The 19,758-nt window shown below is 43.3% G+C and overlaps 1 protein-coding gene and 1 long non-coding RNA gene across 4 annotated transcripts in view; both read left to right on the forward strand.

Annotated features, from left to right (window-relative positions):
- SPTLC3 (serine palmitoyltransferase long chain base subunit 3) overlaps positions 1-19,758 on the forward strand; it is a 128,506-nt gene that overhangs the window by 93,593 nt on the left and 15,155 nt on the right. The window lies entirely within an intron of this gene.
- LOC117203900 (uncharacterized) lies at positions 1,590-16,170 on the forward strand. The gene is made up of 2 exons (XR_004486851.2): positions 1,590-11,709; positions 12,082-16,170. It is a non-coding gene; the product is annotated as an uncharacterized LOC117203900 (long non-coding RNA).

Here is a 19,758-nt window from a genome sequence, read left to right on the forward strand (position 1 = left end):
CATCGCGTGCCATGTGGGATCTCAGTTCCCGGACCAGGGATTGAACCCACTCCCCCTGCAGTGGAAGTGCAGAGTCTTAACCGCTGGATCTCCAGGGAAGTCCCTATACACCTTTGTCTTAACCAATTTGTAAATCAAGCCATATGCACATCAATAGTACATAATACATAAGAGTACACAGTACATAAATGTACTAGAACTGCCATCAGCACACAAAAAAGCAGAGGATGCTCTTTTAAAGCAATGAAAACTTTCTCATTCACCTCTTAATGTGATCAGCAAATGTGGATAATTTTGTTTATGAAGCCAAACTTGGTGTTTGCCTGTGCTTTCTTGGAACTGTCACTTGTGTTTCCCTGGGAACAAACTAGTCAATTTAATATTCGTTTTTTTCATCCACCCACCCATCTATCTCATCATTCATTCATTCATTACCAGCCAGGAGCTGGGGAGAAGAAAGTCACCACTGCCCATTTAAGAATATATGGACAAAGCACTCACAACCATAACCTACCAGCCATTTCTTTGATGTTGGATCACCACAGCCAAGGTGTGCTACTTTGTTCAACTCAAATGAGCTTAACCTTTTTTTTGAAAAATGGTTTCATCAAAGGCTCTTGGAACTCTCCATCTTTCATATAAAGTTTATAGAGCTTCTACTATTTATCACAATGGGGAACAGTGATGGCTAGGGCAGTTCTTGCTGTCAGGCAGTCTAGTGAGTGTGTTTGTAGAAGCAGCAAATTACCCTGGCCTCAGACCTGCTCACTGGACTATACAATCCGTGTGCCCTGACCCACCTCTCAGCTGATGTGAAACCCTATACTGTCTAGTGCAATGTTCCAAGCCTACTATTTCAGTAGAAATATGGAGAGATCCATCATTTTTCAATTTTATTAAAACAGCAGAATACTTTATTCACATACACATTTTACCCAGAAGCCTACTATATATAAAGCAGATTAAAACAGGGCTGGTGCGGATGACGTAGTGTCTCTATGTACCTCCAAACCAATGGTCCCTGAAGCCATTCCACTGAGCCCCCGTGCTCCTCAGTCACTGGGTTGAAAAGGATAGACTTTTCTTTTTCACTAAAGCAAGAAAAAGGCTTGGAGGGTGACTTTGTTCCTCTAAGTAAAATGCAATGATTGACTGACCTTCAGGTCATTTCCAGCCATGTCTTTTGGGTTTTATGATTCTGTGTCTTATTGAATAGTCCGTGTGAAAAAGAAATTCGTCGCAAAACACCGAGCTGATCTCCCTGTGCTATGCTGCTGCTTCCCACTAGCTAACTATTTTACATTTGGTAGTGTATATATGTCGATGCTACTCTCACTTCGCCTTACTTCCCCCTCCCCTTCCCTGTGTCCTTAAGTCCATTCTCTATGTCTACATCTTTATTCCTGCCCTGCCACTAGGTTCATCAGTACCATATATATATATATATTTTAGATTCCACATATATGCATTAGCATGTGGTATTTTTTTTTCTCTTTTGCTTTGCTACGACCTCGAGGGGTGGGATAGGGAGGGTGGGAGGGAGGCTCAAGAGGGAGGGAATATGGGGATATATGTATACATATGGTTGATTCACTTTTGTACAACAGAAGCTAACACAGTATTGTGAAGCAATTATACTCCAATAAAGATCTATTAAAAAACAAACAAAAAAAAAGGAAATGCGAATCCAGTCCATCCATGGTGCAATGCTTAAGGGCATAACCTGAAAGCAGCTGCCTGGACTTGACTCCTGGGATACTACTTAACTTGCTGTGGTCTTAGGCAAGTGATTTCACTGATCTGCTCAACCCTGAGCAAGTTACCTGTCTGTGCTTCAGTTCTTCCAGCTGTAAAATAAGGAAAGGGATATTGATGAACTAAGGTTTTTGTGAGAATTAGGTAAAATAAGACATATAAAATGCTTCATTATGAGTGAAAACAATTCCATCTATAGTAAGCATTGTATAATTTCTTGCTGCATTACTTGGTATTACTCCTGAGGTGTTCAAGAAGTATTTGGACTATGTCTTGGAGAAGCTGTAGGAAGGATTCTTGTGATGCAGGTGAGGTAAAGCTAGATTTCCTTCAAGGTCCTGGATTAGTCAGGATAAGCTAAATTATGCCAGTGTAACAAATAAACCTTGAGAATCTCAAAGACTTACCTGAATCAAGGTTTACTTCTTGCTCGCAGATCTAATACCAGATCTAATACAAATCGGACATCTCCCTGCACACTTCTTCTCCGTAGGAAGTGACTCAGGCTTCTGCAAGCTTGAGGCTTGGCCATCTCAGCAACTGGCCTCCACAGTCGCCATGGTAGAAAGAAAGATCAGCCTGGAAGTGACACATCACCTTGCTTACCATGCATTGGCCAAAACTAGTCACATGGCCCACCTGAATTTGGGGAAATGGTGGTGGTAAACTAAGAGATATGGATATAGATATGAATAAGCAGATATCTTTAAACCTTCTAAAGCTGAAACTCTAAATAGACCTGTCTCCATTCCCACATGAGCTGTCCAGTTGTGTGAAAAAACTGGTCCGGAACCACTGGAACTCTCTCAAAGTCATCTTAATGATCTTCTTGACTATGTGCATTTCTTAATGGAAAACAATTATTTGAGACTAAAGCTAAAATGCCAGTTAAATGAATTGTCCTATGATGACCAGAATTATCCATTGGTCATATTTTCAAGATGAATAACTAGAAAAAAGTTACCCTGAAAATTAGCCTATGTCTTAATAAAGATCACTAATTTCTTAAGCCCTGTAGTGTATATATTATCAGCATCCGTTGATTAACATGTCCCAAACTTGACAATTTTTTCCTTCCCACCTCTGGATGGCTTTACCACTTCATCACAGACAGAACTCACTCTGTTTATCTGACCAAAAAGATCTGCAGAAAAGTTACATTTAAAGACATGATCATAAGAACTTTGATAGCTATCTATCGTCAGTTTTTCTTCCTCTGAGGGGAGAGATATTTCCCTTGGTTCTCTCTCTTACCTGGTCATTATTTTTAACCTCCCAGTTAAAGGGTCTCACTTCACCCTTCTTGCCATCTTAAGAGAAAAAAGAAAGAAATGAGAGAAGGATACGTGTTCAGTCTGTGTTCTCAGAGTCAAGTTAAGGGGAATCAGGGAGAAAGATCGGACAGTTTCTTTTCAAAGGAACTAACAAACGAAAGTGATAAAAAAGCAAACTGACTGAATCATCAGCCAAGTTTCAGATGGTTCAGCCTGACATGGCTTTTGAAGAATTCAAAAGCACACAGTGAATCATCACGCTGGCCTCATTGACAACAATGCCTGCTTTAAATAAGATAAACAAGTCTGGTTGGGAACGTTGCAGTAACTCACCCCTTTCTGCAAAGACAGAGCAACTCTCAGGGTAAAGTTGCCCAAAGCTCAAAGGGCTGCACTTCATGGAGCCAGAGCTGCCTTATGGGATCTGAGAAAGCACCCTGCTCCGAGCCTTGATCTCCGGCTGCTCCCCTGCCGCTGTGATTGGAGCCTTTCAAGGCTTTGTTTTGGGTTGAGTTTGGGGAGCGGTTGGCCAGATCTGTTGCTTGATGAATGTCTTCACTTTAATCTGCAAGGCAAAGCCATACGCTTCAAAGAAAGGCAGACTACAGGAATAAGGTCAGTGTTCTTTGAAGCCAAGGTTCAAAGATGAAATAGCAGTCCCAGTGAAATGACAATGTTTATGAACACACAACCACCTTGACTCTGCAGCCAGGCTGCTCGTGGAGTTCATGCACCACAAGCTGAGGGGCTGCAAGCCACCCAGGCCTTCCACAGGCACCGAGGCCCTTCTCGTCTCCTGGCCTGTCACTTCGTGCAGCACAATGAACCCAAAGTGGAGATTTGGTTTCTCCATCCTAATGGAGGTTGGGTGGTCCCCCAGCCAAACCAATGCTGTAAGCCCTTCAAGGGCAAGAGCTGTGTCATGAATTAATGTGGTGTCCCTCTGAGTGCCAAGCCCAGTGCTCAGCTTAATAAATATGCCATGACTCAAGTTCCATCTTGCAGAGCCACTCGATTTCAGGTCAGCGTTTATGCTAAACAAGGACCCTTGAAAGGCTGCAAGGTGGAGGGAATGTTTATCTCATAGGACTGGGGGCTGAGAGTCAGTCCCACACCAGTTGTGGCAGCTGAAGGGATGACTCAGTGATGGGGATACCTCAGTGATGAACACCACTTTTGAAGAGGTCCAGAAAGATGGCAGCTCTGTCATTTTCTTCATCGAGACATGGCCCAGGCAGGAGGGTGAGGCCCAAGCGACACCAACCACTCCCCTAAAGAAAGATCGTCAACAATTGTCTTATTATTTATTTAAATCTTTGATGCATATTTTTCAATTAATAAGTCAACATTCTTTTTGAACCCCCAGTTTGGGGTCTCTGTCCCCCAACTCTGGGTAACCTTTTACTTCTCAGAGAAAATAGAAGTTGTATCGCGTGGAGGGGTTAGGGCGCGTGCTTTGCAGCCAGACTGCATGGGGCCCGGTCCTCGACCCACCACGTGCTCCATGAATGGCAAGTTGCTTACCCTCTGTTAGCTTCAGTTCCTTCATTGTAAACTGGGGTTGTAGGGAGGATTAAGTGATGTGATGTAGATAATGAACTTAGCGTGATGCTTGATGCAAAGTAAGCACCCAATAAAGGTGGAAATTACTATTATTTTTAACTCATCTGCTTTCCTTCTTTAATTTTTCCAATAGTTTTTATGCACCCTGAAATCTTTCTGTCTCTCAGGCCTTACACCTACTCCATCAGCAAATCCTGCAGCACTTCCTTTGACATATCCCAGGAATCAGGTCCCTTCTCACCCTCTCCACCATCGCCTCCATCACCTCTCACCTGGATCACTGCAATGATCTCCACTCCCCACTCTTGCCATTTTATGACTTGTTCTCCACACAGAAGCCAAAATTATCTTTTAAAAAAATGTAACCCAGACTATATCACCCCTTCACTCAGAACTTTTCATTGTTTTCCATCTTTCCCAGTGTAAAGTCCAGACTTTGGCCTTCCAGGCTTCGCCTGATGTGGTCTCTTCCATATTTCCCACCACTCTTTCCCTTGCTTAGTCCACTCCAAGTAGCTGGCATACTTGTTTTTTCTTAGAACGCAGGGAACAGCTCCCACAAAGGGTCTTTGCACTTGCTGGCCTTTCTAGAACGTCATGTCCAGCCAACACATGCATAGCCCAATCCCTCACTTTCCTCACGTCTTTGCTCAAAATCAACCTTATGAGAGGAGCAGCTGTATCCTTAATTTCACACCCCTTCTTGTCCCTCTAATTCTCCTCACCTTGCTTCAGTCTTAGTAGCATTTATGAGCACCTGACAAATTATACACGTATCTGCTTATTTTCTGCTTTCCCACTAGGATGTAAACTCCAGAACAAGCATTTTGTCTGTCTTGTTCCTGACACCAAGAACAGTGCCTGGCAATGACAAGTTCTCAACAAATATTTGTTGAATCCTTCTCTCTTTCCCTCTTAGCTCAGCAAATAAAGGACCCTTATCTCTTCCACATCTCTGTGCTTGATTCTCTCCCTTCCCACCTTCTAAAGGCACCGGCCCCTTTTCTCAACCAGGAACCTGTTCACCTCCTTCATCGTAAAAATCCTCCCCTCACCCCTTCTGTTTCAATAGCTGTCAACTCGCACACCTTCCATTGCTGCAAATCTTCTCAGAAGAATGGCCGTCTGCCTGCCCCCCTACTGCTCCCTCTCAGCCATCAGCCCTCATCCTCTGCCCATTTCCATGGACTCTGTTCCCTCAGAGGTCGCCGCTGCCCTCTGACCCTGTTAGTCCTCCTCCAGCTGAACTTGACTGACCTTTCCACCTCGTCCTCTCTCCTTGAGAACAGTCTTCCCTTAGTTGTGGAAGATGCTGTTCTTTCCTGGTTCTCTTTTATTTATTTGTCTGTTCTTCCTCCCCTTCTCTGCTAGTTCTTCTTCCCATTTGCATTTGCCAGAATTCCATCCTCTGCTCTCTTTACATTCCCCTCTGCACATGTATGCCCCCCTTTTTCTTTTCTGTGATGTAGGAACGTGCTTCTCAAGCTTGAGCCTGTATCAGTGTCTCATGGAAAGGTGATGAAAACTTCTCCACTTCAGAACAGACAATAGATCACTCCACTGGCTAAGGCATTACTTATCTGACCAAAATGGCTCTAGGAAAAAGAATCTCTGTGATTTCATCAACTTTTCCTACTGTTTCTTCAGTGCTAGGCTGATGGGATAATCACCAATGCTGTGAATCACAAAACCGTTTTTTGCTGTCATATACATGGAAATATTTGATTTGTTTATAATTGAGCGGCCAGTAGTGTTTCCCTAGAGAGGAAAAGAGTAGTGGAAATTTACTTACAAGTGAAAATAAATACAGAGTTCCAATTCCTAACATACAATATCCAACTTCAGTAGAATACACCTTCATCTTTGCTAATAAAATCTCCTGTGCTTAAACAATAAAGTTAAGAAAAATAGAATTTTCTCTTTTTCTTCAAAGTCACACTTGTCCCTCTTTGCCTGTAAACAGAAGGAGTTTCTGGGTGACAGGGTGGGGGACATGTCTGGATGTTGTATAGGTAGAGAAAAACTAAAGGTAAAATCAAGGCGGAATAATGAATTGTGTTCTTCTGGAACTAAAGGAATTAGGTATACAGGATCCTCAAAAAATATAGGAATTTGACAGGATGGAATGCAATAGGCTGTTTTTCCTTTTTAATTTAATATATTTTCTGAATATAGTATTCTGGGATTATTGCTACAAAAAGATGACACAAATAGTATTACCATCATCCTTCCTCAATCCTATTAGATATTATCCAAATAAGTTCCTCAATTCTCCGCTTTCAATATTTCAATATGGAGACACAGGCTTTGGTGAACTATAGCAGGAAGACCAATAAGAGAAGGATGGGGAAACTGACTAGAAAATTAGAGCTCAGTACCCCAGCCATTGTGCCAGTACAGGAATTTTGCCTCAAGCTGAGCTTCCTTTGCCCTTTAGAAAATCAGAATTGTGATGAGCCCAAGATCTGAGGAGGAAGTATTAAATAGACATGCTCCCCAACAGAGGGCCTCCTCACACTAACTTTGTGAGGTTTTTTTTTTTATTTCTTGCATGACTTGAGAGGTATTCAAAACATTCCATCTGTGAAGAAGCTGTTACTTTGGCCCTAGAATTCTGCTTGCACATCTCATGCTGCCTTTGGTGAGACTGAGGAGTGAAGACCCTCAGCTAATGGGATCGTTCTTTTTTCTTCTGAGTATCGGCCTCTGGGGTAGCGAGGCTCTCCATTCCTGAACTGGGGAGGTGATGTCTTTTAAATGTGCATTTGGTTATATAACGGTGTCACTACTTTACGGTGACATTGCCCATTCTAAAATTAAAACTGAGTATTCTGTCCCTTCACTGAAAAATCCCTGGTTCTAGTCCCTGAGAATATCTGAGGGGTTAAAGATCACTGTGGTTTCTGTGCAAAAAGGAACAGCAGTGGAAAAGGGGGGATGCATTCTGTTAGTGGATGTAATTCAGATCATGTTCAAAAACACAGATAAGTCAAAATCAAAGAAAACAATTGGAGTCCTCTCTGATTTCCAGCAGCTTCCACCTTCCCTCATTTTTCACGCCTTGACCACCACCCAGACCTTCTTTGTTCCCGACCCTGGACACAGATGCCCTTGTATTTTCTGCTACTCCAGCTCACCTCTCAGAACAGGCTCAGACCCAAACTTGGAGACCAGATGAAATCTGGGCTCAGGACAGCTTGGAATGGGGGTTCATGCTGGAGTGACCCTTCTAGCACCTGCCACCAACCCAGAGAGACCATCCCTAACCCCCCTTTCTAAAATACCACACCCTCCCTTGTGGGTGACTATCTACTCCCTTATTCTGCACCATTTTCCTTCATAACACTTACCACCACCTGGAATTATGTACTTGTTTCCTTGGTTATTTTCTGTCTCCCCAGGAGAATACAAGTGACGTGAGGGCAGGGACACTGTCTCCAACTTCAAACAGTATATGTTGGCTGCATGAATGATCCCATTCAGTGTAAGGTTTGGCCATATCCCAGCAACGATTCATAAGGCATTGGTACCACCGATTGGTATTCCCTCTATCTAGAAGATTCTCATCTCTCCCCACAAACCCACTACACCCATTCTTTATCTCCTGAATCTCTGTTCAGCCTTCTAAGTCCTCTCACAGTGGCCACAGTCAAGAAATAATCCTTCCTTCCTCTGTCTCATGAAATCTTTGGCTCTTACGTTAGTCACACATACCCTAATCCAGTCCTCCAAATGGGTAGTGATTAATTAATTAATTGTGCCTTAAGCATCAAATATGTGAATGAATGAAAACTAAATGACCGAATTTGGGGCTAAGCAGATTTCCTGGACAAGGATTGAATTCTAATCACTCTCTATAAACAACTACAATATCATTTCTTTAGAGGTTACTTATGGAATTATTTTGGTTCAAATACTGGAGTTATAATCACTTCCTTGGTAGATATATGCATAAGCCAAAATGTAGAGTTCCTTTCCTATTCTTTTGAGAAATGAATGGTTTTGCATTATTACATGTGCTAAGGCTTTGTCTAGACACCATCTAATACAGAGGTGAGTAAGGCAGATAATTCAAGCCATTACTACCAAATAGCAGAAGCAAAAATGGAGTTTTTCCTTTAATTATCCAAGCAATTAGCTGAATCCCTCACTTAAGGTTTCCTAGGGAGACACCATCCAAATCTCATAAACGCATTTGACTCACACAGTAGTCAGCAAAGACTGGGCACCAGCTAATCCTCTCTGTCCGAGTTGAAGCACATTTCCAAAACAGAGGTGAGCAGGTGTTCTTAAGCATCCAAAAATGGCATTTTCCACTGAGTATGTTGGAGGGACCTCCTCCCCTCCTCTTTTCCATCTTCATGATGATTTGCACTTAGGGTCTTTTTCAATCAAGAGACTTCACGTTTTCATGACATTATTTGGTGACTAGTAATGAGAGGTTGAAAAAATAAAATTAACACTGAAAAATTAGAGTTTCCCTTTATCAGGGCACCATTTAGCCAATGAAAAGTAAAAGGGCATTAGGATTTTGAATCCTTGAAAATTTTTCATGGTATCTTTCTTACAAGGTCAGTATTAGTTAAGGTTAATTAGTTGTTGTAACAAACTCCAACATATAACACAATAGACATTGTTTTTGTTGCTCATATAGTGCCCAAAATGGGTGTAAACACGGCCTCTTTTCCATCTTGTGACTCCTCCAACTTATGGCTTCCAAGGTTGCCATCAAAGGGGATCGTGTGTATGAAGTTTTCAGGGGCCATAACTGGAAAGGTATGTTTCGTTTCTGCCTACATCCTATTGCTGGGACTCAGTTACAGGAACTTGCCTAACCACAAAGCATCCTGGGAAATGAAGTTAACCGCCTGCCTAGGAGGGGGAAATGGGATTGGTCTTTGCCACAGTCTTTGCCACAGGACTTAACCTCAGCCCAGGACATTCTTTCCCCGGTCTTTCTGATGGACGTATACTGTGGGAAGACATTGTATGTTTTAGACAGTTTCCCAATCTTTCTCTATTGACTTAAAAAATAAACTCTTGACCTGGAGTGGAATAAAAGTAGCTCAAGGAAAAAGAAAAACAAAGTCCAAAAGACTGAAGACAAATCTCTTCCTTTTATAGGGACTCTGGGGGCTTCTAGTCTGGCTTTTACATAACCACTTCGGCTTCTTTCTCGTAGAACATAGTCCCAGGCCATGGCAGGTACTGAGATCATTATCATTATGATGGTGCTCAATTCCCCAATGCTATGTACTTTTTGGAGGCAGAAAATGGACCCTGGGCATAATGCTTCCCCCGAGGAAGCTAAAAAGACATGAAATTGGAACAGCTCTGGAAGTCAGACCAGAACAGGAGAGAATGTATATTTTGGAAGTAGTAACACACACTCAGAAAATCAGGCCATTTTTCTGAAAGAGAGGATGTGATGAGACAGAAAATTATAAATTGCATCAGTATCAGAAAATTATAAATTGCAATGGAAAACATACAATTTAAACACATGGACATTTCGGTTCATTATCTGAATCAGATGGGTTTATTTTGAGTCACCCCAACTCTCTTATTCAGCCACACTTTGGTACTTTTGAGACCATGGACTAAAAGGAGGCTAAGAGGCTTTAAAAAGTATCAAACTTCTGATGTTCATCACATCAGCACCCAGCATGTGACTAATCAAGGTAAACTAGTCACAAGGGAAAACTGAATTGTAAGCGCAGGTAGAAAAATAAAACTAGCAACTTCGTATCGAGATTGAATTTATATGAAAATATGATTCTACTCAACATTGCCTTAAGTATTCCATCTACTTTAGGAAGCACTAAAAGCTGTGTGCTTCTGTTATGTACATGTGGGCAAACGCACTCCACATAATTCATTCTGTACCATATCTGGGATTTTATAAAAATGTTTTCCAAAGGCTTAAATTTCTGTTCTGTATTCAGTTCTTAGGAGAAGGAATTGAATAAAATGCCAAGGTCTTTCAAATAGCTTCATTAATTTATGAACCTCAATCATTTTTCTTTTCTTTACCCTCTGGAGAGGAAACTGAAGATAAAAGAAAAAAGAGTGAGACTTAAAATATAATGCATTCGCACTGGAAAATACGACCATGCCTCATTTTTAAATTATTTTGTCTGGATTATTTCATTCATCCTGATCATTTGTGAAATTTTATCATGAGATTGGCAGGTGAGGTACTGACCCTGCTTCTAACCCAACATGGACTTGGAGAAAGTGGCCCCCGCGCCTTCCAGCTGTGACCTTGGACCTTTGCTCTGGTCCCTGGAACAGGGCACACATATTTTTACACTTGAGTTTGATAGGTTTAAAAAACGGGAGTGACTAACTGGGAAGATTTAATGCTTTGAAGGGGGAAGGAAAGGAGTACACTGGGTGACAGCAATTCACTCTCCAGAGTGGAATTTTCTCACTTTCCTACTGTTTATATTTGACACGAGATCCATTCACAAACATCTCTTGTAAGATGCTGCTTCTCGGCAGGGCAAGCTCTTTGGGGGCTGCAAACTACACTTATCCATCCAACTATCAAGCTTATCTCGTGGCTGTTCTTACTGACTTACTCTTCACCCAGAATCTCTGTGAGGACGAGACAGTGAGAACCAGAAAGGACTGTGATTAGGGAGATGATACTGTGATAATTAGACACGGAGTTTTCAAAGGTCATCTCAGCATCTACCTTGGCATAGAGTTCAGCGAATACAAACTTGACTTCCTCCAAGTTCTTTTCTCCCCCTAAACCCAGCCACACATCGTTGGTTCTGTCCCTCTGAAGTCCCTCCATGAATGCAGAGGAGCCCATAGAGAATCCCACCCATAATGGGCCGTCTGAGGCCCCTGGCATCCAAGGCCCATGGCATTGTTGAGGGAGGACCCAGCCGCTGCTTCCTAAATATATTTGCCACTTGGTTACCAGCTGGAGATGCAAAGAGAGGCAGAGAAAGAGACAGAAGGCACGGAGGGCTGCGTTTTCTAAATGGTTTCAAGCCACTGGCCTTTCAACAACAGCTAACGCAGAACAGATGGCTGTGCTACGCTCGGCTGGCTTTCAACTGAGGGGCTGCCTCTGTCCATGATTAATCACCTGTGCTGGGGGGTAAGAAAGTTCTACCTGGTTTTTGTGGGGGGGGGGACCTAAGGTTGGGGTCAGCAAGCAAAGTGACAGGTGTTGCCTCTCTGCCCTATTGCTGCTCACGTGCTTGTAGGACCACGCTGCGGGGAAGCGGGTGGGCATCCAATAAACACAGAATTAGCCAACCTGTGGAGCCCCAGCTAGGAGGGGACGTTTGTCTGGTTGTGCAGAAATGGCTTGAAAAACGTTCCACAACGTTCTGTCCCTTCATTTACTTCGCCTTAAGGGTTAGCCAAGCGTAGAATTTTATGGCAGTTCAGTAACTTCTGCACTTGCTTTGAGGCCTTTAAAAGATTTCCCCAGCAAGAGTGTAAAGAGAATCTGTTTGTCTTTTAGATGGCACTGGGGCAAAAGGATAACATGGCCACTTCCTTCCTCCCGTCCTACAAACAAGATATCCTTTTACACCATGAGTCCTACAGAAGTTACCTCTTCACTCTTGTTTCCTCTGTGTGGATGGGGTCTGAGATGGGGGAGTTGTGATGCAGCACACATGGAATTCTCTGCTGGTTCAGCCCAACTGGAAAAGAACATGATTCCAGCTGCAGGATCTTTGAGGGTGAAGGGGAGTTACTCTTCCACATTGATCTTTGTTTTCTCCATCACGGGTTCATTTTCAGCTCAACAGCAAAAACCCCAAAAGCGGGGGAGTGTCGTACCCCATACCAACTCTTGTCTGGAGAAGTTTGGGGAGAAAATCAGGTCAGCCACAGCCAGGGAGGATTAAGCAGGTGGATTTGTGGCTGGAGAAGGCCAGCGTGTGCTCTAGGCTAGACAGAATGTATTAGTTCTCTATTTCTACGTCACAGATGACGACAAACTTCGGGCTTCAAATGACATCCGTTTATTATCTCACGGTCTCCTGGGGTCGGGAGTCTGGGAAGTTTCTTCTCTGCTCAGGCCCTGGCAAGGCAGAAATCAAGGTGTCAGCAGCTTTTTTCTGCAGTTCACACTCCTCTCCCAGGCTCACATGTGGTGGTGGCAGAACTCAGTTTCTGGGGGTTGCAGGACTGAAGTCCCTGTTTGCTTGTCAGCTGCCAGCTGGGGCCCCTCTCAGCCCCTGGAGACTTGAATTTCTTACCACGTGACCCCCTCCATCTTCAAAGCCAGCAGTGGAGAATCTCTTTCTTCAGAAAGAACCCAGTCCTTTCTAAGAGCTCATGTGATTACGTCTTAAGTACTGGTTAATGTCGCTAAAATGTATTTTGTTTTTGTAAATTAGGACTTTATGTAGTTAGATTTCCAGTGGTCATATGCTTCAACTTGAATACTGAGAATGAACATTATTCTGGTGAATATTTAATTCTGGGGGTTAAGAAAATATCAAAAGGCATGTCCTAGGCACCAAAACAAAAAAACAAAAGAAACTGAGGAGGGTACAGGCACAACCAGATTGGCTGTAGACACCACAGGTCACTTCCATTGATCACAGAGGCCCAGCCTTAGAGGGCAAATCCAAGCAAGTCAGTTCAGTCTTTGGTGGAGACTGGAAATGAATAGCTTTCAATATGTGTTTGAACCACAGAATTTTTTTTTTCAAATGAAATGTACGTGGAAGTCCATTTTATACAAATTTTTTAAATTTTACAACAGTCTTATAGGACTTATTGTGTGCCAGACACTGTCCAAAGTGCTTAAAATCAAATCCTCATAACAGTATGAAATGGGCATCCTTCTCATTATTGTTGTCATTGTCATTATTCACATTTTACAGGTAAAGAACCTGAGCTGCAGAAAGATGAAATGCCTTGCCCAAGATGGCAGAGAGGATTTTGAACCCAGGAAAACTAGGCTCACGGTCCTTGAGCACTTGGCAGAGATGTTGTTGTCATGGAGACAGCTTGGAGGGTGGAGTGGTCCGATCTCCTAGCTGCTGAGCCCCTCCCTCCGTTTTTCCCTGCACCCCCTCCCTGAGGCTTCCTCAGTGCACACCCCGCCCAGCAGACACTTTGAAAACCAGAGGTTTGAATCACGCACACGCTGCCTCCATGGGGCCTCCTAGAGGCTACTTTCGTTTGCACTGTTTCTCAGAGCGCTTTCAGGGGACCCCCATTAACCCAATTCCTCAGCCAGGACCTCTCCTTTGCCTTCTTGCCACAATCTTTGCTGAAGCACATCTCACCCACTTCTGCTGCCACTCTGGCCTCCTTACGTGTCTGGCCACCTCTGGTTTTCCCCTTATCCTATTCCACGTACTATACACTATGACTTCCTCTTCCTAAACCCCCTCAGAACATGGCATATCCTGTTCGTGATGCTGCCCTGGTTCCCTAGTGCCCACCACCTCTTAGATTGGCATCTGCAGCCCTCTGGGTCTGATTCCACTGATCTTTCTCATGACTGTAAACCAAATGTTCTAGGCAAGTGAGATAACCATCCCTCCTGGCGCACAAGGTGTTCACTTACCACCTCTAGGTCTTTGCTCCAAACTCCCAGAGCATTTCTTCCATGGGGCGTTCAATTTTCTACCGGCTGTGATTATTACATACTTTTTCTAGGCTACAAGCTCCTTGGAAATAATAGACATATTCATCTTTTAATTCTCCCCTGAACACAACAGCCACTCACACGGAAAAGTATGAGACAACATTCTCCCCAAAGTCCTGGGAAATAGATTGTTATCATCCCCATTTAACAGATCAGTAAATTAAGACTCAGATACGAGTGACTTCCTCATCTCCATAGAAAAAAGAAAAGGGCAGATGGGAGCTGACACATGGACCTGTTGATGGAGGGGAAAAATGCAAAAATACTTGGAGACAAATTGCTCTCTGGAGGCTTCAGTTAGAATCAGCCTTATTATCTTCATAGAATCAACAACCACAACAGTTTATGACTACGAGTGATGGTTCAGAACTGGGGTGCACACCGCAGTTACCCAGGGGTAGCTTTTGTAAAAGGTCCACACCAGTCCTTCTGGAGCAGAATCTCTGCAGAAGAGGCTTACCTGTGAGTGTTCCAGAAAAAAAAAATTATTCCCTGAAGACTCTGGTGTGTTCCCCTGTTTAAGAACCACCAATTCGCAAGGGTCCCAAAGGCCCCAGTCTCCCAAATTACCCCATTCGATGTGTAAAACTCCATCATTAGAGACTTGCTAAGATACTGCTCTCTACTTAAATGCAAGTTAACGTTAAATCTTATCACTTATTCTGTAAGGATTCAAGAAGCACTACTATGTGACAGGCCGGCTGACTCTGTCTATATCTGTCTTATGGCTCTTCTCATGTGTATATTATCTGATATCTGCTCTCTCTACTGTTAGGTTATTTCTTGCCAAATAGCCCCAGAATTTTTTCATCTTCTCCTCCATCTTAGCAGCTGGCTCTTGTACATAGTGAGTGCTTTTCATTTGTGAAATGTATGAATCCATGAATCATGGGACTCACACCTCATCAGGAATGAGTTTACAAGCTTCTTTCAAGGAGCAGACTTTGATAGACTCAGGCACCGCCAATTTCCAAGCCAGCTGTGCAAGGCATGAACAGTCTCCCAGCCTTGGTTTCCTCATCTGTGAAGGGGGCCCAAAAGCACAGCTCCTGGCTCATCGTAGGTGCACAAGACATGTCCATTGTCACCTCTCCTTGTGGATTAAGCCCCTGATGGTGTATCTGAGCAGTGGGTGGGGAGGTGGAAACAGGGGCGTGAAATCCTGTCGTGTAGACAGCCGTCCACCCTGACGTCCGGCCTGCCCACTCCGCTCCTGTGTGCATTCCACAGGGGCAGGACTGAGCGGCCTGGACCGTCCTTGGCACACGAGTATGTGACTATAAAGCATGCCGTAACCTTGGAATCCAGACATCAAAAGGGAGAGCTTCAGTGCCTGATAAAAATATGTGTTCCTCTCAGCAAACCACTCCAAACGCCGTCTTCTCCATCCCACTGGGAAGCTTGTCACTGCTAATGCGATTCTTATGATTCTCGCTGCTCAGTACCCTCTTGATCTTTCCTGAGATCTCTCTGCCCCGAGTGTGTAGGAAACAAAATGTCCTGTCTGCTGTCCAGAGCTTAAAATAACAGATGCTGGGTTCCTGCTGCCACATTGAAACTTTACTCCAAGGTCTCTCCCCAGCACCCCTGCTCCCGCCCCTCCCCATGCCCGGAGCAGAAGTCTAGTGTGAGCACCAGACAAAGAAGGGGAAGGAGGCAAGGGGGCAGGGGTGGGGGGAGGGAGGCCTTCTCAGACCACCGCGGGCACTCTTGAGGATCAAACTGGTTGTTCAGAAAGATCGACTTCTTAAGTTGTGAGACATGTTTTAGGGAAAGATTCTTCCTATCTCTAAAGAAGAGAACCGCATTTCCCAAGCGTCACTGCCTAGGAGCATGTTCGAGGTTGCCCAGCCTGTATTCCGCACTGGTGAAAGGAGGGCGGTGTGTATTTCTGTATGTGCCTTTTTCTGCCTGGGGAATAATAAAATAAGTCCCCCCGTGCCATCTGGGCCTATGCACGTTTCCTCTGTTAGAGAGCAAGCTTGCAAAGTCTGCAGAAAATAGAGTGTCGTTGGTATTGTCTTGCAAACTCATCAAATCCGCCTCTTTCACTCAGTCTTACAGGGGGAAATGCCTTTGTCCTCTTTTGCCAGCAGGTGATGTTTCGATGGTTCGACAGAGAAGATATTTTCCTTCTTTAGCTTTTGACAGGTCATTCTGGGAGTGTCTACTGTCCACAATTCCTTCTGGCCCTCTGGAGACTGAGTTTACCTGAGCATATTTTTGGAAATGCCACAGATGATTGTTTTTATTTGGGGACGGCATGGCTTTGTAGTGGTGACACTTTGGGTTTTATTTGTTTTCCTTCCCCTGCCCCAGCTGTTTTTGTTTTAATAACATTGGAGAGAAGGTTAAACCTAGTCCATCTCTCAAGTTGGCAGAGCTAGAAATCCAAGTGGGAAGAATGGCAACCTACAGGTCATCCGCCCAGCTGGGTCCATCCCTGATTTTATCCAGCCTCATGAGAGGGGCGAGGTTGACAGTGAGGTTGGTCTCAAGTCGAGTGAGCACTTTGGAGCCAATAACTGTCAGGGGAGCAAGTGAACCCACAAACATACCATTGGAGACCTCGAGCACTCAATAAATGCTGGGATGTCATCTTACCCAACAAGAGGCTAGGATATATGCCCATCTTTTACTTTCCATGTCCAACCAAGGAGCATGACTCAGCAAGACACAGTCAGGCACCTAACACAGCCATGCATGGCCTTGGGGGTGAACTGGTAATGGCCATTGTTTCTGAGACATCTGAGTCTCCGTGGCTGCACCTGGTGAAATCCGAAACTCATGCTTGATCTCATTACCAGAGATGCTGATTTCATTGGTCTGGGGTACAGTCTGGGCATGGGATTTTGCCAAGCTCTCTAAATGATTTCAAGGTGCCACTGAGGCTACCCAGAACTATTGCTAACAGAAAAACGTAACTAACCTTTCAAGTACCTTTTTCCCAGACACAGTACTAAGCATGTTCCTGCATTAACCCTTTATTTCTCCCAATCTTCCTGTGAGATAAGCTTACGTATCGCTAGGTGAAACTGAGGTTTCAAAGCCTTACGTTGTCCAGGTGGAGTTTGGTTCCTAGTCCATTTAACTCCAAAGCTTATTCCTTTTCCAGAGAACCCAGAATACAGCAAAATAAGATACTCGTATAAACTCTCCAGCACTCTACATAAGAGATCTGATCCTTCACTTATGTATCTGTGCGGAGCCTTCCCTGAATTCTATGTATTATAATAGGTGGAAGGAGAATCAGAAACTAATTAGGGACTTTGTGTATTGCAAAGGGAAGGTCACTGCCTTGCCCAGTCCCCATGCCATGCGTGGCCATCCCCGTACGAAAGAACAAGTGCTAAAAACTCCTTCTACTTTTATAAAGCACTCTTCAAACAAGGATCTCAAAGCACAATATAATTAATAAAATCACCCACATCCTGTAGGTGAGTAGCGTTTTATATGTACAAATTTCTCTCTGCCCCCAGGCCCTCCAAGAAGAGGAGAATGTTTCCAATTTTCCAGAGTGAGCAATAGAGTAATTGAAAGGAGCTGTGTCTTGGCCAACTCAAAAGACCTCAAGGCATTTATAGTGACCCTATGTGAGAAAGCATGGTGACCACGAAGTGTGTCATAATGGCTTGTCAGCCATGCTGTGCTAAATGGTTCAAAGAGGAAGAAGACAGGGCAAGAATTAAACATTCAGTTCTCAAGAGTCAGCTGCCCCTGTGATCGATATTCTGATCTGTTTGGTCAGCTCTCCAAAGGATCTAGAAGCAGTAAAATGATGACATTAGCTAGTGATCCAGTTACTTGGGTTAATCAAGGCAGAGAGGACAGACGGGGCCAATTAAGTAGCTGGGCAGCCCAATGATGGATGAGTCATTATGGGCAAGTGCAAAGATAATGCCACTGGGAAAAGCAATTTAAGTCATTCATGCACTTCCAGGCCAGGAAATCCTTCTAGTCTGTGAGGGGGATCATTTAGGAATCATCAGACTCAGACTGATGAACTCATCTATTCATTGTGCAACTAACAATCAACAGAAGAGCTGAACACACAGGGGACAAGCCATATGGAATACATTTTGGTAGCTGGGATGTATATCTGTGCCTTCATTTGAATCACCTTCTTTACTTTTGTTTGTTTGTTTTTAATTTTATTGGAGTATAGTTGATTTACAATGTTGTGCTAGTTTCAGGTGTACAGCAAAGTGATTCAGTTATACATATATTCATTCTTTTTAGATTTTGTTCTCATATAGGTTATCACAGAATATTGAGTAGAGTTTCCTGTGCTATCCAGTAGGTCCTTGTTGGTTATTTTGCTTATATATAGTGGTGTGTGCATGTTCATCCCAAACTCCTGGCTTATTCTTCCCCCCCCACATTTCCTCTTTGGTAACCATAAGTCTGTTTTCAATATCTGTAAGTCTGTTTCTGTTTTGTAAATACATTCATTTGTATCTGAATCGCCTTCTTTAAAACAGGTCATGCTCTAGCCCCTCTTCTGTTTTTTTTTTTTTTTTTTTAATTGGAGTATAATTGCTTTGCAATGCTGTGTTAGTTTCTGCCGCATAGCGAAGTGAATCAGCCTTATGCATACACACATCCCCTCTTTTCTTTTCCTTCTCCGGTCCCCAATCTCTCCCTACTCCTTATGTTCTCATCTTCCTAAACACACACAGTTTCAAAGTGTATGGATGATAGTTCTATTTTTAAGTAATGACAAATATTTTCCTTCCTCACTGCTAGTTCTGTCCTTCACATAGGTTGCTCTCTGTACACATACAAGTTTCCAAGGGACACTTCAGCATGTTACAAAACTGTTCTTTTTTTTTTTTTTTTTTAAGCACAAAAGAGGCTTGTGTCTATGCAACAAACTTTATGCAAATGGGAGGTTGGGGGGTGGGATGAACTGGGAGACTTGGATTGACATATATTCACTAATATGTATAAAATAGATAACTAACAAGAACATGCTGTATAGCACAGGGAACTCTATTTCACTTTGCTGTACAGTAGAAAGTAACACAACATTGTAAAACAACTCTACCTCAATTAAAAAAAAAATTTACGCAAATGGTCTACACTTCTCCAAATCCTTTACTTGTATTCATGTTGCAAATCTGGAATTTTAGGGGAGAGGACTTATCTTATTTTTAAGGAGGTGGGTAGGAAACTAAAAGCCCATATGAATTAAAGTAAACCATACTTGCAACTACCTGTTTCTTTAAAACGAAAGTCCTAATCAGGAGACCCCAGAAAAAGGTTATCCATGACTGCCATGTTGATAACTCTAATGAACGCTAGTTCTTCTCCTGACTTACCTTCTCCCTCTCTGATTTCTCCTGTTTGTCCCCCTTTTAAGCTCATCCTCTCTTACCAACCATTCAGTGTTGGATTCTCTAAACACTGTATTCCTGGTTTTTTTAGACAGTTGACTCATTGTTCCATTCTTGTCTTGCCCTACACTCAACCACATCTTGCTGGTTCCCAGCCACCCTGTTTTCTACAAACTACAGTAGCATTGCA

The sequence above is a fragment of the Orcinus orca genome, chromosome 16 (genome assembly GCF_937001465.1).
Source record: "Orcinus orca chromosome 16, mOrcOrc1.1, whole genome shotgun sequence".
Taxonomy (NCBI): Eukaryota; Metazoa; Chordata; class Mammalia; order Artiodactyla; family Delphinidae; genus Orcinus; species Orcinus orca.